The 24,822-nt window shown below is 41.2% G+C and overlaps 1 long non-coding RNA gene and 5 other non-coding genes across 6 annotated transcripts in view; 4 read left to right on the top strand and 2 right to left on the bottom strand.

Moving 5' to 3' along the window:
* LOC143719415 (uncharacterized) overlaps positions 1-24,822 on the bottom strand; it is a 694,388-nt gene that overhangs the window by 160,312 nt on the left and 509,254 nt on the right. The window lies entirely within an intron of this gene.
* On the top strand, positions 3,092-3,163 carry trnag-ucc (transfer RNA glycine (anticodon UCC)). Its single transcript has one exon. It is a non-coding gene; the product is annotated as a tRNA-Gly (tRNA).
* On the top strand, positions 3,802-3,873 carry trnag-ucc (transfer RNA glycine (anticodon UCC)). Its single transcript has one exon. It is a non-coding gene; the product is annotated as a tRNA-Gly (tRNA).
* Positions 4,509-4,580, top strand: trnag-ucc (transfer RNA glycine (anticodon UCC)). The gene has a single exon. It is a non-coding gene; the product is annotated as a tRNA-Gly (tRNA).
* trnad-guc (transfer RNA aspartic acid (anticodon GUC)) lies at positions 6,932-7,003 on the bottom strand. The gene has a single exon. It is a non-coding gene; the product is annotated as a tRNA-Asp (tRNA).
* On the top strand, positions 8,492-8,563 carry trnag-ucc (transfer RNA glycine (anticodon UCC)). The gene has a single exon. It is a non-coding gene; the product is annotated as a tRNA-Gly (tRNA).

The following is a 24,822-nucleotide window of genomic DNA, read 5'->3' as shown; positions in this document are numbered from 1 at the left end:
GTGTTTTAAGACTGTCCACATTGTGGGAGTTGGCCAGCCGTGGCAACCACTTTCCAGCTTACACCAGGAATATTGGTGGGGTGAATGTTGCCTACTACATCCTGGGAGATTCTGCCTATCCCCTGCAGAACTGGCTCCTAAAGCCATTCACTGACACTGGACGGCTGACAGTAGAACAGCAGATCTACAACAAGAAAATATGTCGAGCACGGGTAGTGGTTGAAAACGCTTTTGGTAGACTGAAGGGAAGGTGGCGTTGCCTCATGAAAAGAAATGACTGTGATGTTACAATCGTGAAATCTATGATTCTTACTTGCTGTGCTTTGCATAACCTTTGTGAGAGTCATGGAGAGGACTATGACGATGACTGGGATGCACCTGCAGCAGCAGAGCGTGTGGTGCCAGTGGCACAGGGTGTTGAGGAGGAGGGCAGAGATGTACGGGAGGGTCTGATGCGTTATTTTAATTGCTAAATAAATACATTATCATTAAATATGTTGTCTCTGCTGTTTTTCATTAAAGGTTATCACAGTATAAAATCTGAAAATACTTGTTTAAACCCTTGTAAAAAGGCAAACCATCAAAAAAAGACACTGTTTGTAATAAGTTTCAAAAAGGTTTTATTTAAACACGCATACAAATAGAAAAAAATATAATATTAATATAAATTCACACATCCAACTATATACATATGTTACATGTAGTGCAAACATTAAATTAAAATAAACAATGGGGTTTCAGTCCAGGGGCGGTGGAACAGCATCCCGCCGGTTCAGTGCCTGGACAAGCTGGCTCAGGGTTCCCAGAAAGGCCTGGTTGAAGGACGACATTGCAGCCATCTCCTCTCTCCTTAAAGCCGCTTCTAGTTCTCGGGCATGTGCTGCATCATCGAGTGCCATCTGTAAATGGCGCTCCCGCTGTGCCCGGTTCAATTCCAGCTGCTCGACATCCGATGTCTGCATCTCCCTCAGGACAGTCAGATGCTCCTGTTCCCTCTTTCGTTTCCTCCGTCCTGGCCAAAAAAATAATTACAATGAATGAGTTATAAAGAAAAACGGACAAGTCACGTTTCATTCAAAGGTTGTGTGTGTTGTAAATTGTTCACATGTATTATCATTACAGCTTCTACATAAAAAAAGACAAGCCCACAACTTACTATTACTTATATAGTATATAATGACTTAACATCTGAGTAAATGTATTTAATGTATTTATTAAACATCTATTTTAGTAAATGTCAACTTTAAAATACCATGTGTACAGTATAGGTGTACGTCTGGAAAGTTATAAAAATACTGAACAGGTTTATTAATGAATCCTGCATTCCCATAACTGGGAATGCTTCCTGTTGTTATGCAAGTATGTTTACGTTATATTAATGAGTTATTGATACGATTAATGATATATTAAAAAGTGTGTATAGATTCACAGACAACAGGCTAGAAGAGTTTACTTTTTCTCCAATTATACTAACCGGTTGCCGGTGTCGACGCTGCTGCGGGTCTCGGTGTCGACGCTGCTGATCTTGTTGGTGTCGATGGTGCCGCTGGTTCCGGTGCCGACGTGGCATCAGTGGGAGTCACTGAACCATTCTCGCTCGTCGAAAAGGAATCTAGATAGAAAGATCATACAAAAGTCAACACAATACGAAAATAGCAATGGCAGATAGTTAGCGGTAGCAGCAATTGTTATCTGCGACACAAGTTTACAGTCTTCGATGTTATAAGTGAGCTTCAGCTTTTCAAAAGCCAGCCTACAGAAAACAAAACTCTCAAGCAGAGTGCGCCTACATGATTAATGTAATGTAAATTTTAAACACTCACCATCCTCCAACAGCGACTCCAACAAACTGGTGGCCGAGTCAAGTCCACCCTCCCTCGCGTTGCTCGCCGGTCTATGGCCGTAGATACCGTCCATCTGTTCGTACCACTTCCAGCTTTTTCGGTTTGAACCACTGCGGCCGTTGTGGTCCTTTACAGCTCTGTAGTCACTCGTCAGTTTTTTTAACTTTTCCCTACATTGCTGGAAAGTCCTGTTGTAGCCATGTGTGGACAGCAGTTCGGAGATTTCTTGATAAACTTTTTCGTTCCTCGTTGCCCCATCAAGCTCTCGCTGGATCCTTTCTTCGGCAACCAAACATAGGAAAGTCTGCACCTCCTCGTTTGACCACGGCGTATTCTTCCGAGTTGCCATAATAGTAAGTTTAGTATATCTGGGCAAACTATTTAAAAATGGCGGGGTTATTCTCTGGTTATTCTGGATACTCCGTCTGCGGCGTGCAATGATGACGCAGTGAATAGTGACGATTCTCTCTGACCAATCAGCAGTCGGCATTGTATTACGTCACATTTTAGTATCGCCTTAGCTCGCTTAGAACCTCGCCGGAGGTGGTACGAAAAAAAGTACCCGAAAGCAGGTACAGGTACAACTTTTACACAGTGGAAAACCAAACAAAGGCGAGTCGAGTCGAGCCGAGCCGAGCCAAGGCGAGCTGGTACTGTGTAGTGGAAAAGCGCCATTAGAGAGAGAGAGACTGTCTGAGTGGAGGCAGGGATGGTAACTGTGTCTGTCTTTCTGTTATCGGCCTGCTAGAGCAAGCTGAAGCAAAATAGTGATAATGAACCAAAATCCAGCTGACTTTTCTAAGATCAAATGAATAATGAACAGACATGCTTTGAAACTGGTTAAGAGACCATGTAAAATTAGGTAAAAGCTACAGTAAAATGTGAAGTTTAAAATCTTACTTAAAATTTAAATCTTTTTAGAGATGATATAATGAAAAGCGAACATTAAAAATGAACAGTTAAAATATGTGTCTAATATGTGTGTGTGTGATGGTGACTGCACTCTATGTCTTGTATGTGTTAGTTTGGGGTACTATTATTTCCTGATTTTGAGGATATTGTGTCATTAACCTCTTGTTTTTTAATATGGTGCCTGGTAGGTCAGGTCAATAAGTTCATGCCATTTTTTTAAGTGCCAGGTCCAAACAAAGAGAGTTTCAGTTCATCTCCACCTGCCAGCTGCTAATGTATTGCGAAAATTCTTGCTGACCGCACAACACGGCTTCCAGCCTACATCCAAAAGTCTTGCGTTGGTGGTATAGTGGTGAGCATAGCTGCCTTCCAAGCAGTTCATCCGGGTTCGATTCCCGGCCAACGCATCACATTTGTAAATTAAAGACCTTGATTATGAGCATTCTTGCTATGGGTTCGATTCCTGGGGCAGTCCATTCTTGCTGTATGCGTTCGATTCCCGGCCAACGCATTGCATTTTTCTCAAGCTGTCTTTAAAACAGTCGTCCGAGGCCCCTTGCCAACTTCTCCTGTAACTTGTTTCCTGGAGCAAAACATTTGTTAAGGTCTTTTGGCAGCAGTAAAGGACTGGATCTCCCCGTCGGGGAATCGAACCCCAGTCATCCGCGTGACAGGCGGAGATACTTTCCACTATACTAACGAGGAGTTGCAGAGACAGGTAGTTGTATCCGATCAGCGCGGCTTCCAGGAACGGCGTCATGCGTCATTTTAGCTCAACGCTTCACAGAAGCCAGTGAATCCAAAAAATAATCTAATACCGTTTAAATATGAAGTGTCTGTATAAAACGTGTTACATTATTAAATTAGAGACCTTGTTTTTTAATATGGTGCCTGGTAGGTCAGGTCAATAAGTTCATGCCATTTTTTTAAGTGCCAGGTCCAAACAAAGAGAGTTTCAGTTCATCTCCACCTGCCAGTGGCTAATATATTGCGAAAATTCTTGCTGACCGCACAACAGGGCTTCCAGCCTACATCCAACAGTCTTGCGTTGGTGGTATAGTGGTGAGCATAGCTGCCTTCCAAGCAGTTGACCCGGGTTCGATTCCCGGCCAACGCATCACATTTGTAAATTAAAGACCTTGATTACGAGCATTCTTGCTATGGGTTCGATTCCTGGATCGATCCATTCTTGCTGTATGGGTTCGATTCCCGGCCAACGCATTCCATTTTTCTCAAGCTGTCTTTAAAACAGTCGTCAGGGCCCCTTGCCAACTTCCCTGTAACTTGTTTGCTGGAGCAAAACTTTTGTTAAGGTCTTTTGGCAGCAGTAAAGGACTGAATCTCCCCGTCGGGGAATCGAACCTCAGTCTACGCATGACAGGCGGAGATACTTTCCACTATACTAACAAGGAGTTGCAGAGACAGGTAGTTGTATCCGATCAGCGCGGCTTGCAGGAACGGCGTCATGCGTCATTTTAGCTCAACGCTTCACAGAAGCCAGTGAATCCAAAAAATAATCTAATACCGTTTAAATATGAAGTGTCTGTATAAAACGTGTTACATTATTAAATTAGAGACCTTGTTTTTTAATATGGTGCCTGGTAGGTCAGGTCAATAAGTTCATGCAATTTTTTTAAGTGCCAGGTCCAAACAAAGAGAGTTTCAGTTCATCTGCACCTGCCAGCTGCTAAAGTATTGCAAAAATTATTGCTGACCGCAGAAAAGGGCTTCCGGTCTACATCCAACAGTCTTGCGTTGGTGGTATAGTCGTGAGCATAGCTGCCTTCCAAGCAGTTGACCCGGGTTCGATTCCCGGCCAACGCATCACATTTGTAAATTAAAGACCTTGATTACGAGCATTCTTGCTATGGGTTCGATTCCTGGGTCTGTCCATTCTTGCTGTATGCGTTCGATTCCCGGCCAACGCATTGCATTTTTCTCAACCTGTCTTTAAAACAGTCGTCCGAGGCCCCTTGCCAACTTCTCCTGCAACTCGTTTGCTGGAGCAAAACATTTGTTAAGGTCTTTTGGCAGCAGTACAGGACTGGATCTCCCCGTCGGGGAATCGAACCCCAGTCTCCGCGTGACAGGCAGAGGTACTTTCCACTATACTAAAAAAGAGTTGCAGAGACAGGTAGTTGTATCCGATCAGCGCGGCTTCCAGGAACAGCGTCATGCGTCATTTTAGCTCAACGCTTCACAGAAGCCAGTGAATCCAAAAAATAATCTAATACCGTTTAAATATGAAGTGTCTGTATAAAAAGTGTTACATTATTAAATTAGAGACCCTTTTTTTTAATATGGTGCCTGGTAGGTCAGGTCAATAAGTTCATGCAATTTTTTTAAGTGCCAGGTCCAAACAAAGAGAGTTTCAGTTCATCTGCACCTGCCAGCTGCTAAAGTATTGCGAAAATTATTGCTGACCGCAGAACAGGGCTTCAGGTCTACATCCAACAGTCTTGCGTTGGTGGTATAGTGGTGAGCATAGCTGCCTTCCAAGCAGTTGACCCGGGTTCGATTGCTGACCAACGCATCACATTTGTAAATTAAAGACCTTGATTACGAGCATTCTTGCTATGGGTTCGATTCCTGGGTCTGTCCATTCTTGCTGTATGCGTTCGATTCCCGGCCAACGCATTGCATTTTTCTCAACCTGTCTTTAAAACAGTCGTCCGAGGCCCCTTGCCAACTTCTCCTGCAACTCGTTTGCTGGAGCAAAACATTTGTTAAGGTCTTTTGGCAGCAGTACAGGACTGGATCTCCCCGTCGGGGAATCGAACCCCAGTCTCCGCGTGACAGGCAGAGGTACTTTCCACTATACTAAAAAAGAGTTGCAGAGACAGGTAGTTGTATCCGATCAGCGCGGCTTCCAGGAACAGCGTCATGCGTCATTTTAGCTCAACGCTTCACAGAAGCCAGTGAATCCAAAAAATAATCTAATACCGTTTAAATATGAAGTGTCTGTATAAAAAGTGTTACATTATTAAATTAGAGACCCTTTTTTTTAATATGGTGCCTGGTAGGTCAGGTCAATAAGTTCATGCAATTTTTTTAAGTGCCAGGTCCAAACAAAGAGAGTTTCAGTTCATCTGCACCTGCCAGCTGCTAAAGTATTGCGAAAATTATTGCTGACCGCAGAACAGGGCTTCAGGTCTACATCCAACAGTCTTGCGTTGGTGGTATAGTGGTGAGCATAGCTGCCTTCCAAGCAGTTGACCCGGGTTCGATTGCTGACCAACGCATCACATTTGTAAATTAAAGACCTTGATTACGAGCATTCTTGCTATGGGTTCGATTCCTGGGTCTGTCCATTCTTGCTGTATGGGTTCGATTCCCGGCCAACGCATTGCATTTTTCTCAAGCTGTCTTTAAAACAGTCGTCCGGGCCCCTTGCCAACTTCCCTGTAACTTGTTTGCTGGAGCAAAACATTTGTTAAGGTCTTTTGGCAGCAGTAAAGGACTGAATCTCCCCGTCGGGGAATCGAACCCCAGTCTCCGTGTGACAGGCGGAGATACTTTCCACTATACTAACAAGGAGTTGCAGAGACAGGTAGTTGTATCCGATCAGCGCGGCTTGCAGGAACGGCGTCATGCGTCATTTTAGCTCAACGCTTCACAGAAGCCAGTGAATCCAAAAAATAATCTAATACCGTTTAAATATGAAGTGTCTGTATAAAACGTGTTACATTATTCAATTAGAGACCCTTTTTTTTAATATGGTGCCTGGTAGGTCAGGTCAATAAGTTCATGCAATTTTTTTAAGTGCCAGGTCCAAACAAAGAGAGTTTCAATTCATCTGCACCTGCCAGCTGCTAATATATTGCGAACATTCTTGCTGACTGCACAAGAGGGCTTCCAGTCTACATCCAACAGTCTTGTGTTGGTGGTATAGTGGTGAGCATAGCTGCCTTCCAAGCAGTTGACCTGGGTTAGATTCCTGGCCAACGCATCACATTTGTAAATTAAAGACCTTGATTACGAGCATTCTTGCTATGGGTTCGATTCCTGGGTCTGTCCATTCTTGCTGTATGCGTTCGATTCCCGGCCAACGCATTGCATTTTTCTCAAGCTGTCTTTTAAACAGTCGTCGGTGGCCCCTTGCCAACTTCTCCTGTAACTTGTTTGCTGGAGCAAAACATTTGTTAAGGTCTTTTGGCAGCAGTAAAGGACTGGATCTCCCCGTCGGGGAATCGAACCCCGGTCTTCCGCGTGACAGGCGGAGATACTTTCCACTATACTAACGAGGAGTTGCAGAGACAGGTAGTTGTATCCGATCAGCGCGGCTTCCAGGAACGGTGTCATGCGTCATTTTAGCTCAACGCTTCACAGAAGCCAGTGAATGCAAAAAATAATCTAATACCGTTTAAATATGAAGTGTCTGTATAAAACGTGTTACATTATTAAATTAGAGACCTTGTTTTTTAATATGGTGCCTGGTAGGTCAGGTCAATAAGTTCATGCAATTTTTTTAAGTGCCAGGTCACAACAAAGAGAGTTTCAGTTCATCTGCACCTGCCAGCTGCTAAAGTATTGCGAAAATTATTGCTGACCGCAGAAAAGGGCTTCCAGTCTACAACCAACAGTCTTGGGTTGGTGGTATAGTGGTGAGCATAGCTGCCTTCCAAGCAGTTGACCCGGGTTCGATTCCCGGCCATCGCATCACATTTGTAAATTAAAGACCTTGATTACGAGCATTCTTGCTATGGGTTCGATTCCTGGGTCTGTCCATTCTTGCTGTATGCGTTCGATTCCCGGCCAACGCATTGCATTTTTCTCAAGCTGTCTTTAAAACAGTCGTCCGAGGCCCCTTGCCAACTTCTCCTGCAACTTGTTTGCTGGAGCAAAACATTTGTTAAGGTCTTTTGGCAGCAGTACAGGACTGGATTTCCCCATCGGGGAATCGAACCCCAGTCTCCGCGTGACAGGCGGAGGTACTTTCCACTATACTAACGAGGAGTTGCAAAGACAGGCAGTCGCCCCCGATCAGCGCGACTACAGCTCGCTGCAAACAGCCTTCCCACTTCCAGGAACGGTGTCATATTAGCTCAACGCTTCACAGAAGCCAGTGAATCCACAAAAAGAATCTAATACCATTTAAATATGAAGTGTCTGTATAAAACGTGTCACATTTTTAAATTAAAGACCTTGATTACGAGCATTATTGCTGTATGGGTTCGATTCCTGGGTCTGTCCATTCTTGCTGTATGGGTTCGATTCCCAGCCAACGCATTGCATTTTTCTCAAGCTGTCTTTAAAACAGTCGTCCGGGGCCCCTTGCCAACTTCTCCTGTAACTTGTTTGCTGGAGCAAAACTTTTGTTAAGGTCATTTTGCAGCAGTAAAGGACTGGATCTTCCCCGTCCTCCCGCTTGACAGGCGGAGATACTTTCCACTATACTAACAAGGAGTTTCAGAGACAGGTAGTTGTATCCGATCAGCGCGGCTTCCAGGAACAGCGTCATGCGTCATTTTAGCTCAACGCTTCACAGAAGCCAGTGAATCCAAAAAATTATCTAATTCCATTTAAATATGAAGTTTCTGTATAAAACGTGTTACATTATTAAATTAGAGACCTTGTTTTTTAATATGGTGCCTGGTAGGTCAGGTCAATAAGTTCATGCAATTTTTTTAAGTGCCAGGTCCAAACAAAGAGAGTTTCAGTTCATCTGCACCTGCCAGCTGCTAAAATTCTTGCTGACCGCACAAAATGGCTTCCAGTCTACATTCAACAGGCTTGCGTTGGTGGTATAGTGGTGAGCATAGCTGCCTTCCAAGCAGTTGACCCGGGTTCGATTCCCGGCCAATGCATTGTATTTTTCTCAAGCTGTCTTTAAAACAGTTGTCCGGGGCCCCTTGCGAACTTCTCCTGTAACTTGTTTGCTGGAGCAAAACTTTTGTTAAGGTCTTTTGGCAGCAGTAAAGGACTGGATCTCCCCGTCGGGGAATCGAACCCCAGTCTCCGCGTGACAGGCGGAGATACTTTCCACTTTCCACAAGGAGTTGCAGAGAGAGGTTGTTGTATCCGATCAGCGCGGCTTCCAGGAACGGCGTCATGCGTCATTTTAGCTCAACGCTTCACAGAAGCCAGTGAATGCAAAAAATAATCTAATACCGTTTAAATATGAAGTGTCTGTATAAAACGTGTTACATTATTAAATTAGAGACCTTGTTTTTTAATATGGTGCCTGGTAGGTCAAGTCAATAAGTTCATGCAATTTTTTTAAGTGCCAGGTCCAAACAAAGAGAGTTTCAGTCCATCTGCACCTGCCAGCTGCTAATGTATTGCGAAAATTCTTGCTGACCGCAGAACAGGGCTTCCAGTCTACATCCAACAGTCTTCAATAGTGGTGAGCATAGCTGCCTTCCACGCGGGGGCCAGTCGCATGTAGGTTTAGAGCGTTGCTAGCCAATAAGAACGCAGGAAATCCCAGGGAGGGCCAGTCGCATGTAGGTGTAGAGCGTTGCTAGCCAATAAGAACGCAGGAAATTCCAGGGAGGCGGGCCTGAAAAAATACACATTACAGGTTCGAGTCTCGTCTCGACCACAACTACCATAAAGTGTATCTAGATTAAAAAATGATTAGAAACTCATGTTAAGTACGATTTACATATAATAAACTAACTTTGTGCACAAAAATAGAATAAAACGTGTAAGATTTGTTGTTGTGTAGAATGTACAAAATGTGCAACTACCTTAATAAACATTTATATTATAATAGGGTTTAGTTTTCTTTAATATAGAAAATATTTGAATGTGAATAATTGTAAAGAACATTTTGATAATGTTTTAGACCTTTACATTTTACATTGAGATATTTACATTATATTTGTTTAACTATGTACAGAAATCCAATATATATATGAAATATAACCAGTAAACACCAAATAGTAAGTTTCTCGTTTTATTTATAGTACAGAAATATACATATTATTATGTAAAACTGAAAAGGTAATGTATTAAATACTTATAGATTAAACAACAATAACATTAATAATAATAATAATAAAATATAAAGCTGTGGAGAACATAGGAAAAAAACAAGATTTTTTTAAATCAAATAATTATGTAGTGTTTAATGACAACAGTTATTAACATTTAGTGTTTACACATCTGAGCAAGATAAAATAATGCAAGTCAATAAAATTTACTTTAAAAACACTAAAGTACAATGCAAACAAGGACACAATTGTTTGATTTTAATGAACAATGGAAATAAATGTAACAATTTAAAATGATAGATTATAGATTAAACAACAGCAATAATAATATCTAAAGTTGAGGAGAACAGGAAAAAACAAGAAAAAAAGTATTTTAAACTAAACAATTATGTACAGAGTATAATAGTACCAGTGCTTAACATTTAGTGTTTTTCAAATCTGAGCAAGATAAAATAATGCAAGTCAATAAATGAACTTAAAAAAACACTAAAATACAATAAAATACAATACTTTTGGTATTTTAATGAACAAATGGAAATAAATTAAATATTAAAAAAATAATATATATATATATATATATATATATATATATATATACATATATATATATATATATATATACATTAAAAGTGCAATAATATGTATATACATATATGCATAAGATTGTGCAAGGAATGTCTTTGAGCTATAAACAGTATTTGAGGTCTGGGCATGTCATTTGTCAGTGAAGTCATTTTTTCTTTTCCTCAATCCACCTCTGCTTCTCAGCCTCATAGAATGGAGACTGCTGAAAGTCTTTCCATGAAATTTCATTCCCTGAGCCTGATAAAGGGAGAACACTTTAGCAGGACAGTAAATGTATTTGCCTGCCACTCCAGGGAAACCAGTGTGAATATGAGGACTGTTGGGTCCTTGTTTCAGTGGTAGGTGGCAGAATCTGCACAGACGACCAGTAGGATGCTCCATTACTGACTTTCTCTTGCTTCTCTCCTCAATCACCCTCCTATTTACTGCCCCTCTCTGCTTCGAGGACTCCAGTTCTCGCTGAAAAAAAGGAGTCTCTGCAAAGTCTTCAAAGGGCATTCTGGGGTTGGTCAGGCCCTCTGCGGAATATGTGTCAAAAACTTTCTTGGAGCAGTAGAAGTATTTAACATCACCACCTTGATAAAAGAAATGTATTGAGGTGCCATCACCCATGTATCGAGAATTAGGCTGACCACAGGCTAAACAGGATCTAGTGTGCTTTTTTTGCAGCATATGCTGTTGTTGTTGCTGCTGAACTGCCTGCTGCTTCTCTATGATGTCCTTCACCATCTTCTCAAGCGCTGCCTGGTCCAGAAAGACAGTCTCAGGAACACTCTTTGCGGGAGGATTGACTGGGGCAGGTGGCAGTACTGTCACTGGGACACTGATGGTTTCACTGCCTGAGTGAAGAAGCTGCCATAACTGCTGTGTCTCCAGGAGCTTTTCTGGGCTGGTGTTGAGTGAAGCATTAGTGTTCTTTTTTTTAGCAAGGTTTTTTATGTACCTGCTCATGTGCTGCTTTGTGGTTGAGTGCAAAAGGCTGTTTGGGTCAGTGCAGGCACTCTGTACCATAGCAGCATATTCACCATCCACCTTTGTCAGGAGGTCCTTGCTCCCGTGGTGCTTGGCCAGCAAACCATCAATGGCATTTCTCATTGGATCTGTCCATCTGTTATGGTCCAACACAAAGACTCGACCGCCTGTCTTAATGGGTCCAGTCCGAGCAGCACAGGGAGAAGCAGCTAAAGGCAGTGGTGGTGTGCTTGGCAGTTCTAAAAGAGATTCACAAAATTATTAAACGAAGTATTTGTTTTGTGTGCATAGATTAGGCAAACAGATTACACACATTGGTGCCTGTATGAATAATATAATTACCTGCATCTAAAAGAAACTCCTCAGATGTTTGTTCCTTCACTGTCACAGCACTCGGAGTAGAAAAACATTGAAAATGAGAGTCTGTGGGGTGGCCTCTGGTTCAGGAGCAAGAGGGGTCTCAGCAGAAGAGGAATCCTCTAAGCATTTCTGAAATTCAGCAAAATTAGTGTTATATGCGAGCGAGAATTATTAAGTATTTGTTTTTTAATAAAAAGTTTGTTATCAAAGAACTTTAAAGGCTTACCTGAGATGGAAATGAGAACTCAGTGCCAGATGAAGACTCTTCTTGCATTCCTAGGTCTGTCTTCCTGCTTTTGTGTTTGTCAAAGTCAAGAGGCACAGGTCGACAGCCTGGCTCCACATATTGTAGGCCAAACCTCTCTCTTGTGTCCCAGCTGGAGATGTGGAAGGCTGGATATTTGGGTTACCCAGTCACTCTTATAGATGCCCTGTTTAACTCCATCATCAAAACAGGGTCAAACACTCCAGGTAAGACAAGCCCAGGCTGCTTCAGGTCCACCAGCCGCTGATAATTCCAGCGTGCGACACCAGTCATACCCTGCGCCTGGAACAGCTCAGGAGAGACGCGATTACCCGTTACTCACTGAGCCTGGTGGAAATGAAACCCCTCTTGCTGTGAAGTGCCTCTGACAGGGATCCCGATGGGCACAGCAGCTCCTTCACCCTTGACATGATTCAGTTGTACCGAAATTTTAGCATCGAGGGTTTAAAAAGGAAGATGTTGTTGGGATCCTTTGCAAGATGGAAATGGTGAAGTACTTCTTCCACTCTTTGGACCAGCTCTCTAGGATGTGGCACTTTTGTCCTGCAGTGCGCTCTGATGTGCTGCTTTGTGGGATTAGCAGGCTCAATTCCACAGAACTTGTATGCGTTCCTCAGTTTCTCCAGGTCACTCTGATCTACTACGGCAGAAGAGAGGAACTGGCAGAACGAGCTATACAGAGGATGGTGCTCCGAAACACATTCCCTGGTGAATCGCCGCATACAGTGAAACAAGTCTAGTTTAACCACCATGTCCTCATTGTACTTCTGGCAAGCGGCATTTACATTCTTGAGGTTTTCTGATGTAACCTCTGCCACAGTAGCTTCAGTGGTCCTCCAAGCTTCCCACTGCTGGTGCTCATACGGTCCTGGGTCCATCACTCTGAAAGCAGCACAGCAGTCCCTAAGTACATAAAAGGGAAATACATTTTAATTTTAATGTATTCATTACCTTTGCTTACACATCTTGATGTGATGTGTGATGAGATGTGATTATTCTTACCTGTCCACCCACTGGTACTTGGCCTTGGGTATGCTAGCAGCACTGTAGCGATTGGCCATCCCACAGTACATTGAACTCAAGGATTGCTCACTCTCAGACTGCAGCATCACCCAGGACAGGATCATCCAGTTCTCGTTCATCACAGCGTAGGATGACATTGTGCCAGATGAGAGGGTCACTTTTCTAGCAACTTTGCGTGTGTGATCTGATCTGAACACCTGTCCAAAAGTTCCTTGAAGGAGCTGAGTGAGAGCTGCCTCTTGCCGGTGATATTCCTGAAGCAGGCACTCCACCAGATAATGTGCAGACACAGACACCCCATGCCACCCATCAGTATCTTCGTAACCCCCAAACGAAGCAGGTGTGTCATCCTTCCTCAATGCTCCTGTGATGGTTTTCTGGCCATACAGCCCTGCTTCAGCATCCCTGACGTTCTGCACAATGAGAAGGTATGCAAGGTGGGCTCTTTCAAACTTAAGGTGAAGCACCTCAGACAGCTGGTTGGCCTTGTCATTAGGGGATTTTCCAGAGCGCCTCAGTTCATCCATCACAGTTTTACAGATTGCCTTCTTATGAGTGAGGAAGGTTGGCAAGATGTTTCTGAATTGCTGTGGTAGCATGTCCACCCACTGAGGTTTATCAGCGAACCAGTATTTTTTACATGCCTTACAGCACAGACGTGAAGCAAGGATGTAATATTGCCCACTAGTGCCAAGGATCACTCGGGGTCTTCCCACACCTGAGGACACAACATGAGGATTTGGACAGCTGTAGAGTCAGGGCAGGATGTAGTTGTTTCTAAGCCTTTCATTTATACTGTGCTCAGGTTTCCAAATGAAAAAGGGATGGAGCTGGAAGTACTTTGGTGACGGAAGGCTCATGTTTGTCTCTATAAGCTCAGGCTGAGGTGGATAGCGCCACAAGGAGACCATATTCATTAGGTGTCTTACTGGGTGTGATCCTGGCCAGAGCCCCATGGACTCCATCTCTGTTTTCATCCAAATTCTTTGATGAAGAGAGCAGTTCCAGTGGCTAATATCTTGCAAGTAGCTAGTAACAGGTGCTTCCGTCTGTGCAGACGTCATTGATGCAGGAGCTGTAGGTGCTGATTGTGCTGCAGGAGGTGGTACAGAGCCATCAGTCTGTGAAGAAGGTCTACACACAGGAGCTGGTGGATTGGGAGAACTAGAGACTGCATGTGATGGTGGTGAAGGCTGTGGCAGAACTGCACGGAACACAAAGCAAAGGAAATAAATGCATATATATATATATATATATATATATATATATATATATATACGTGTATAACACATTTAATGCTCGTGTGTTTAACTGTCTTTACTTTTTTTGTTCAAGTAGCTGGGAACAGGGGTTTCAGTCAGTGCAGACGGCATTGGTGCAGGTGTAGGTGCTGATTGTGCTGCTTGAGGTGGTATAAAGCCTTCACCCTGTGAAGAAGGCCTACACACAGGAGCTGATGTTGATGGAGGCTGCGGCAGAGCTGCAAGGAAAAGCACAGGGAGGAAATTAAAAACATATTAAAACACTGAATGTACATGATATGTATTTGATTGTCTTGACTACATTAAATGACTAATCATTATTTATTATTTTATTCTATGTATTTTGTTATTTATTCTAGTAATGCACATTCTGATAATGTTCAAATGTCTGTAAGTAAACAGTCCACTTTTTCACAACAAATAAAAACAGTTTAAATAGCATGCATAAAATTCATGAAGTGCACTCACCCTCACCACTGGTATATTCAAACCTTAACAGTAGTTAGAACAAAAGAACATGTTTTTTAGAACAGGCAAGAACAGTGCCAAAACAACAAATAAGATAATTAAAAAACAGAAATGTAAGATAAGTCTGTATGTAACCGAATAAGCCTCCAAAACTGATGTGTAAAGTAACCTGTTGTAGATAAGACTGTGGATCCTGTGGCTGCAGATGATCCTAAAAATTAAGCATTATAATTTGAATGGTTTCTCTCCAGTATGTACAATTTTATACCAATTTTATAAGAATTTGACATGGGTATATATAACACACATGACACAATACTTGATTTACTTACTCAGCTGTGTGAGATATTTTGTTGGAGAAATACTAAGCATCATCCTCTCCAGTTCTTCATCCTCCTCCATTACTATAAAATATGACAAATGCATCAGTAGCTAGGCAGGCTTTAAGAATCAATATAAGCAAACTTGCATGAATTTTATTAACTCACCAGGCTGATCAGAGTCAGTAATGGAAGGAACAGGTGGTCTTGCAGCGGAAGCTGATGGTGAGGGCATCGGAGGAGTGTTTTTGGTCATCTGTTTTTGCTGCTGTTTTAAAAGATACTGCTGCAAATTGTACATTTTGCTGCCTGGCACACACTTCTGCCTCATTATAAAGAAAGCATATCCGTCTGCCCTGGTATCCCAAATCTTCCTCCAAGTGTCTTGTGCTCTGGATCCAAATCCAACAGTATTGTCATCCTCTGTCAAAAAAGGCACTGCGTCTGGCCTTTGAGACAGATACTGTTTAAGATCTTCAATTTCCTTGAAGCTTCTTGAATACTCAAGAAAGGAAATGAGGCTATCCTTGCATGGACCCTCTGGGTTGAACTGCCCAGCCTGTTCTTCTTCCTCAACCTTATCGGACAGGTACAAAGCATAGCTGACATCATTCTCTAATAACCACTTGAAAGACTTGCCCTTGTACTTGCCGAACTGAAGAATGCATTCTCCCAACACCTCTTGCTTGTCAGAGACATCCCCTCCTCTATGTAACACAACAGAACGGGCGTTCAACTTGACCAGATCTTCTCTTTGAGGTGTTGACTTGTCCTGCAGTAAAGGGTTGTCTTTAATTCTTTTTGCCTCTTCTGATGGGTCCCGGCGTAAATGGCCTGATGGGCCTTTCCTGAAAGACACTTTGACTTTCCCTGGGAAGAACACTGTTTTCTTCATGATGCTGTTCTGAAATCAGAATGTATTCATTAGCGTCTCAGCATAAGCATTTAAATACTTACAGTAACAAAATGAAATAAGACAGTTAATACTAAAGCATCAGTGATATATATATAAAAGAGTTATTTTACAATGCTATAATATTCTATACTATTACTGTTTCTTAACTGAATAAATGCAGCCTTAGAGCACGTACTGTTTATTAAATTTGCATTATTTAATATTCATTATTTAAATTGCTTTAAAAATTTATATATGTATATATAAAAAGTTAACAAGTTAACTAATTAAAAATGTTAAATTATACCATTAAATTGTACACATATATATATTTGTTTGTAATTTAAATGTAATATATGTGTGTGTCTGATATTAATTACATTATAGGAGGACCAAACCCGCAGAAATTAAATTAATAAATAAACATGTAAACAAATAAAAAGATAAATTTGATAATAGGAAAATAAATAAAGGAATAAACGACTTGATAAAATAAATATGATTTATTCTTTATCAAACTAATTTTTGTATTATTTCCCTTAATTTATTTTCTGCTTTTATTTATTTGTTAATTAATATTTATATTTGGTAAGCAAGACCAACCAACCTAATTATCATGCACATCAAAAAAATGTAAGAATAGATATAAAAATAAAGAAATAAAAATAAAAATAAATAAAGATTAAAATAAATAAATCTGGAAATAAATACATATTGGAATAAATAAATATACAAATAAATGAATGCATAAATAAATATAAAAATAAATGGAACAAACAAATAAATAAAATAATAAATAAATACAATTAAAACAATTAAAAATTATACAAATACATTAAAATATAAAAGCAAAAAATTATAAATTAGGGGAAAAATATACAAAAATACATTTGATTAAAATGAATCATATTTATTTTAGCAAGTCGTTTATTCCTTTATTTATTTTCCTATTATCACATTTATTTATCTATCTATTTATACATTTATTTATTCATTAATTTTTAATTGCAAGTTTGGTCCTCCATACTACTGCACATTACATCTTACTGCACTGTTAACATATATTTTAAGCATAGTGAGAGATTAGGATGAAACATTCACCTTTACAAACAAAGATACTCTTATAAAATAACAGCTGTATTCACAACGAGGAGTTTACTGTTTCTTATCGTCACAATCCATTCAACACGATAACAATACGATTACATGACAATATACATGCAATTTAAATTATAAAATATTTGAATAATAATGTATATGCGGTCACCTGAGGGAAAATCTGTCTGCAGGTAGTTTAGACAGCAACAAAACAAAACAAGTTTGCTGACAAGTCGGTAAACAAATATCTCTCCGTTCGTAAAACGGGTCTCCCCTCCTCCACTGCGAATGACTGACAGATGACACTATGCTATTTAAACTCCCCGCCACGGAAAAGCGGAACAGCGCCAGGAAGTCTACGTGTGGCCAAAGGTATATTGCATCCGTAGTGTTAAGCACTACCATAGAGAATGAATGGGAAAAGTTAAGGGAAGTTAAGCTTAACCATTTTCGACTCCCGCCGCGAAAGGTCCTCAGTTCAAAACTGGCCGGAAACAAGTGGAGGCATTTTAAATATAAATGCTGCAATTCGCTACAAACCCTTACTTTTGAGACAGTTGAAGGCCATCGTACCAAGGAGCTGTAGGCAGACTGTTCGCCTCACACGCGAAGGTTCGAAACTGGGCGGAAACTGTGGGTGGTTTTTGTAAAAATTTCATATGCGATTTTCTGTTGAGCAGGTCAGTACACTTGCAGGGATGTTTGTGGTTCAATCTCTTTAGAAAAGGACAAAAATAAAACAAATGACCATTGAGGTTTCCTGTACAGTAATAAAAAAATGTTTGGTCTGCCAACAAAATTAGCAGCTTTTGCCATGTTAAAAACACTGGGCAGTCTATAGTTTAATTTGCTTTTGAACAAGCGTGCCCTAGAAGAGGTGGGACTGACATACAAATCAAGTTTCCGTAGTGTAGTGGTTATCATGTTCGCTTTATACGTGAAAAGTTTAAATATAAATGCTGCAATTCGCTACAAAACCCTTACTTTTGAGACAGATGAAGGCCATCGTACCAAAGAGCTGTAGGTAGACTGCCATGCCGAATGACCTCTATACTGTTGTTTGTGGAATTTACAGACTGTCACACTGCTTGCAGGGCAGATTATGGGAAGGAGCCATCTTCTAAAAATACTATACTATACTACTATACTATACCTCGACTATACTAACGAGGAGTTGTAGAGACCGGTAGATGTACCTGATCAGCGCGACTTCCAGGAACGGCGTCATGTGTCAAATATGAAGTGTCTGTATAAAACGTGTTACATTATTAAATTAGAGACCTTGTTTTTTAATATGGAGCCTGGTAGGTCAAGTCAATAAGTTCATGCAATTTTTTTTAAGTGCCAGGTCCAAACAAAGAGAGTTTCAGTTCATCTGCACCTGCCAGCTGCTAATGTATTGCAAAATTTCTTTGCTGACCGCACAACAGGGCTTCCAGCCTACATCCAACAGTCTTGCGTTGGTGGTATAGTGGTGAGCATAGCTGCCTTCCAAGCAGTTGACCTGGGTTCGATTACCTGCCAACGCATTGCATTTTGCTCAAGCTGTCGTTAAAACAGTTGTCCGGGGACCCTGGCCAGCTCCTCCTGTAACTCGTTTGCTGCAGCAAAACTTTTGTACTGGTCTTTTGGCAGCAGTAAAGGACTGGATCTCCCCGTCGGGGAATCGAACCCCGGTCTTACGCTTGACAGGCGGAGATACTTTCCAATATACTAACAAGGAGTTGCAGAGACAGGTTGTCACCCCCGATCAGCGCGACTACAGCTCGCTACAAACAGCCTTCCCATTTCCAGGAACAGTGTCATATTAGCTCAACGCTTCACAGAAGCCAGTGAATCCAAAAAAAATAATCTAATACCATTTAAATATGAAGTGTCTGTATAAAAAGTCTCACATTTTTAAATTAAATACCTTGATTATGAGAATTCTTCCTGTATGGGTTCAATTCCTGGGTCTGTCCATTCTTGCTGTATGGGTTCGATTCCCGCCCAACGAATTGCATTTTTCTCAAGCTGTCTTTAGAACAGTCGTCCGGGCCCCTTGCCAACTTCTCCTGTAACTTGTTTGATGGAGCAAAACTTTTGTTAATGTCTTTTGGCAGCAGTAAAGAACTGGATCTCTCCATCAGGGAATCGAACCCCAGACTATAGCGTGACAGGCGGAGATACTTTCCACTATACTAAAGAGGAGTTGCAGAGACAGGTAGTTGTCCCCGAACAGCGCGATTTCCAGGAACGGCGTCATGCATCATTTTACCTCAACGCTTCACAGAAGCCAGTGAATCCAAAAAATAATCTAATACCATTTAAATATGAAGTGTCTGTATAAAACATGTTACATTATTATATTAGAGACCTCTTTTTTAATATGGTGCCTGGTAGGTCAGGTCAATAAGTTCATGCAATTTTTTTAAGCCTACACCCAATGGTCTTGCGTTGGTGGTATAGTGGTGAGAATATCTGCCTTCTAAGCATTTGACCCGGGTTCGATTCCTGGCTAACACGTTGCATTTTGCTCAAGCTGTCATTAAAACAGTTGTCTGGGGACCCTGGCCAGCTCCTCCTGTAACTTGTTTGCTGGAGCAAAACTTTTGTACCGGTCTTTTGGCAGCAGTAAAGGACTGGATCTCCCAAGTGGAGGCACTTTAGACATAAATGCTGCAATTCGCTACAAAACCCTTACTTTTGAGACAGGTGAAGGCCATCGTACCAAGGAGCTGTAGGCAGACTGCCATGCCGAATGACCTCATCAATAGGTTTCTGTAGTGTAGTGTTCATCACGTTCGCCTAACGTGCGTAAGGTCCTTGGTTCGAAACTGAGCAGAAACAGCAGTTGTCTTCTGACAGAAGATTTAAACTGTTTGCCACGCTAGGTGGGTGTAGCGCTCATTTCCTTTATACGCTTTTTAAAAAGCGTGCACCTAATGATTTATGTCTGAATCCTGAAGATGTGTTTCCATAGTGTAATGGTTATCACGTTCCCGTTACACGCAGAAGGTCCCCAGTTCGAAACTGGGTGGAAACTATGGGTGGTTTTTGCAAAAATATCGTATGTGATTTTCTGTTGAGCAGGTCTGTACACTTGCAGGGATGTTTGTGGTTTAATCTCTTTAGAAAAGGACAAAAATAAAACAAATGACCTTTGAGGTTTCCTGTACAGTAATAAAACATGTTTGGTCTGCCAACAAAATTAGCAGCTTTTTGCCATGTTAAAAACACTGGGCAGTCTATAGTTTCAGTCGCTTTTGAACAAGCGTACCCTAGAAGAGGTGGGACTGACGTCCAAATCAAGTTTCTGTATTGTAGTGGTTATCACGTTCGCTTTACACGCGAAAGGTCCTCAGTTCAAAACTGTCCGGAAACAAGTGGATGCATTTTAAATATAAATCCTGCAATTCGCTACAACACCTTTACTTTTTGAGACAGGTGAAGGCCATCGTACCAAGGAGCTGTAGGCAGACTGCCATGCCGAATAACCTCTGTTCTGTTGTTTGTGGAATTTACAGACTGTCACACTGTTTGCAGAGCAGATTATGGGAAGGAGCCATCTTCTAAAAAGCACATGTCTCTCATCAATAGGTTTCTGTAGTGTAGTGGTCATCACGTTCGCCTAACACGCAAAAGGTCCTCGGTTCACAACCGAGCAGAAACAGTGGTTGGATTCTGACCGAAAATTTAAACTGTTTACCACGCTAGGTGGGTGCAGCGCTCATTTCCTTTATATGCTTTTTAACAAGCGTGCACCTAAAGATTTATGTCTGCAACATGAAGACTGTTTCCGTAGTGTAGTGTTTATCACGTTTGCCTCACACATGAAAGGTCCCCAGTTCGAAACTGGGCGGAAACTGTGGGTGGTTTTTGCAAAAATTTCGTATGTGATTTTCTGTTGAGCAGGTTGGTACACTTGCAGGAATGTTTGTGGTTTAATCTCTTTAGAAAAGGACAAAAATAAAACAAATGACCATTGAGGTTTCCTGTGTTTCGCTGTAATCCTGCAATTCGCTACAAAACCCTTACTTTTGAGACAGGTCAAGGCCATCGTACCAAGGAGCTGTAGGCAGACTGCCATGCTGAATGACCTCTGTTCTGTTGTTTGTGGAATTTACAGACTGTCACACTGCTTGCAGGGCAGATTATGGGAAGCAGCCATCTTCTAAAAAGCACATGCGTCTCATCAATAGGTTTCCGTAGTGTAGTGGATAACACGTTTGCTTTACAATTTTTCTGAAATGTCAGGACTTGAAATTCCAAGTGCCATAGAATCCCATACATTGCACTAAAGTGTTACTTTAAAGGTCATGTACTGCAGGTCAGTGTTACTTTAATGTTTGGTTAATTCTAGCATGAACTGAATTGCAGTGCTTTGTCAACATTACTGCATTTCTGGATAAACTTGCCAGAGGGTTAAAGACTCTAGCTTCAGCCCGCAGCCAAAGGTTAGGTTTGTCAGAAGTGGGATTCAAACCCACGCCTCCAATGGAGACTGCGACCTGAACGCCAGCTGCCGAAGGATAGTCCTTCAAAATGGGGATAATGTTGAACGCCACAGCCAATCACGTCGACGCGCTATAACATTTGCAGCCAATTAGAGAGCGCCATTCTTGACATTATAAAATTTTCAGCCAATCAGAGGGGGCCATTCTTGACTTTTTCCTTAACATTTTCGACATTTGACCAATCAGAGTACAAGGAAATGTTGATGGCACGTTTACGCTTAACACCGCTAGGAGGCAGAGCCGGCGGCAGAAACAAATCAATGGACGGGCATTTAATATTCTTGGGGGGGCCTAATTATGACAAACAAATAAATTGTGGGGGGGGGTGCTTACATGCGCTTCATGCACGCAAGGTCTCGCGCTCTCTACCTCTCTGCCGTGCGCGCTGTTTGAACATATTCTTCGTAGCCTTTCGAAAACCGGGACATATTCACATAGCCTTTTGAAATTTTTTTGAGCCTTTTGTATATCATAATTCTTATGAGCCTTTTGTATATCAGGGAGAGTTTATACATTTCCCGGGACAGGTTGTTAAAAAGAAGAACAATCCCGGAAAAACCGGGACGGGTGGTAACACTAGCTACAACAGTTTCACAGCGATTTCAATATCCTAACTATAATTAGCCTATTGCCCAATCATATTTCGGCTATCATGAGATATCATGTTACAGTTATAGCCTATAGGCTGTGAACTAACATGAACAAACAATGAACAGCTGTATTTTTATTAATTAACATTAACAAATACAGTAACAAATGTATCGCTCATGGTTAGTTCATGTTAGTCATTAACTAATGTTAACTAATGAACCTTGTCTGCATTGTTCCGTGAACACAGCATGCTATAAGCCAACTTCCTATAATAACAGCCAAATAGTCACAAATCTCAAGTTAAGTATTAAATCAACCATGCATAATCAACTACGACACACTCACACACATATTGCATATCAGTGTCAAATGCATAATTTACACCACGTCTGGTGCAACTTACGAAGAGTAATAAAACCAACTGTCCTACTCACGTTCTAAATACAGCTGAAGTCGACGTTTTTGGGATTGGAATCTCATGAGTTTCTCTTTCCATTCGTTTCTGAATAGGCAAAACCGAGCACGTCGCGTCGCTATAACTTTACCGAGATGCTGCGGTCAGAGCGGCTCAGCGGGAAACCCCTTTTTTGTAAACAATCAGTCAAACTTCCGGGAGTTTTTTTTTATAAGATTAGCCTATAAGTCAAACATTGCACTTAAATACACATCAATAAATATATAAATACTGCACGTAAATTATTATTATTATTATTAAAATAATTTATTAAATGCAAATTGGATGGAGGGGTGGCACAGGAGCTCTCTAGGCGGGCCCGGCCCCCTAAGGCCCGCCCATAGCGCCGGCCTTGCTAGGAGGAGGAGTCAGGAAGCTAGCCAAGTGTCAATCAAGTTGACAAACTGAGCCGAAGGTGTACGAAGTAATAACATATCCTGTGGGGCGTGTCAGAGGGCAAGAAGTTCAGACGTCGAGCATCACTGTCACGGAGGTCAGGTAGCATCATTTTAACGGAGGACTGCGAAACATATTTTCCGGTCACTTTAACGGTATTTTTGGACAATGTCATTTTATATTTGTATATAATTGTATATATATTATAATTGTAAATATCGTGTGTGCTTTTTTTTAAGAAATCATTTTTATTGATAGTAGTTTTGTTCGATATAACCTAACCGTTAGCCCCCCAACAAAAAAAATGTCTGGCAAAAAATCCCATAAAGCCATGTCAGATACTGACTGGATTGCAAGGCTAAAACAGTTTGCCAGCACAGGAGTTTGGCCATCAAATGAGGGTAACAGGCCAGCTCCTCGACAGAAGAAGTGGCATGACGAGTATCAAAGGGTGAGTGTGCTTTTGTCACCTTTGCATGATGTAATAATTCTAATCCTAATCATTTAATTCAATGTCATCATTATTTATAGATATGTATGTAGATAATGTTGCAGGTATTTGAGAATTATGTTTATTTATGTAAACAAAAATTTTTTTTTTGCACTGGGAGATTCTGAGATTTGAGGCAGTGGGGGTGGGGATGTTGAGTGAATGGATATTTTGAAGTTGTGAAATGTTCCTCTCTTAATTCTAGCATGAACTGAATTGCAGTGCTTTGTCAACATTACTGCATTTCTGGATAAACTTGCTAGAGGGTTAAAGACTCTAGCTTGAGCCCGCAGCCAAAGGTTAGGTTTGTCAGAAGTGGGACTCCAACCCACGCCTCCAGGGGAGACTGCGACCTGAACGCCAGCTGCCGAAGGATAGTCCGTCAAAATGGGGATAATGTTGAACAATGTTGAACGCCACAACCAATCACGTCGACGCGCATACAACATTTGCAGCCAATTAGAGAGCGCCATTCTCGACATTATAACATTTGCAGCCAATCAGAGAGCGCCATTCTTGACTTTTTCCTTATCATTTTCGACATTTGACCAATCAGAGTACAAGGAAATATCGATGGCACGTTTACGCTTAGCACCGCTAGGAGGAGGAGTCAGGAAGCTAGCCGAGTGTCAATCAAGTTGCCGAACTGAGCCGAAGGTGTACGAAGTAATGACATATCCTGAGGGGCGTGTCAGAGGTCAAAAAGTTCAGACGTCGAGCATCACTGTCACGGAGGTCAGGCAGCATCATTTTAACGGAGGACTGCGAAACTTATTTTTCGGTAACTTTAACTGTATTTTCGGACAATGTAATTTTATATTTTGTATATAATTTTATATATTATAATTGTAAATTTCGTGTGTGCTTTTTTTAAAGAAATAATTTGTATTATAGTAGTTTTGTTCAAAACTATATAACCTAACCGTTAGCCCCCCAACAAAAAAATGTCTGGCAAAAAATCCCATAAAGCCATGTCAGATACTGACTGGATTGCAAGGCTAAAAAAGTTTGTCAGCACAGGAGTTTGGCCATCAAATGAGGGTAACAGGCCAGCTCCTCGACAGAAAAAGTGGCATGACGTGTACCAAAGGGTGAGTGTGCTTTTGTCACCTTTGCATGATGTAATAATTGTAATCCTAATCATTTAATTCTATGTCATCATTATTTATAGATATGTATGTAGATAATGTTGCAGGTATTTGAGATTTATGTTTATTTATGTAAAAAAAAACTTTTTTTTTTGCACTGGGAGATTCAGAGATTTGAGGCAGTGGGGGTGGGGATGTTGAGTGAATGGATGTTTTTTTGAAGGTGTGAAATGTTCCTCTCTTGTTCTTTTAAAGGAGGATACAAACTTTACTCACTCTTTATCTCTAATTTTACAGTTTGTATCTCCTCTTCAAAGAACATGAATAAAAATAAATGACACACTACAATAAATTAATGTAGCATT

The sequence above is a fragment of the Siphateles boraxobius genome, unplaced genomic scaffold, assembly GCF_051911475.1.
Source record: "Siphateles boraxobius isolate OS27281-9 unplaced genomic scaffold, OSU_SipBor_1 63, whole genome shotgun sequence".
Lineage (NCBI taxonomy): Eukaryota > Metazoa > Chordata > Actinopteri > Cypriniformes > Leuciscidae > Siphateles > Siphateles boraxobius.
Note: the sequence above shows the minus strand (reverse complement) of the source record. Positions and strands in the feature narration are given on the sequence as shown.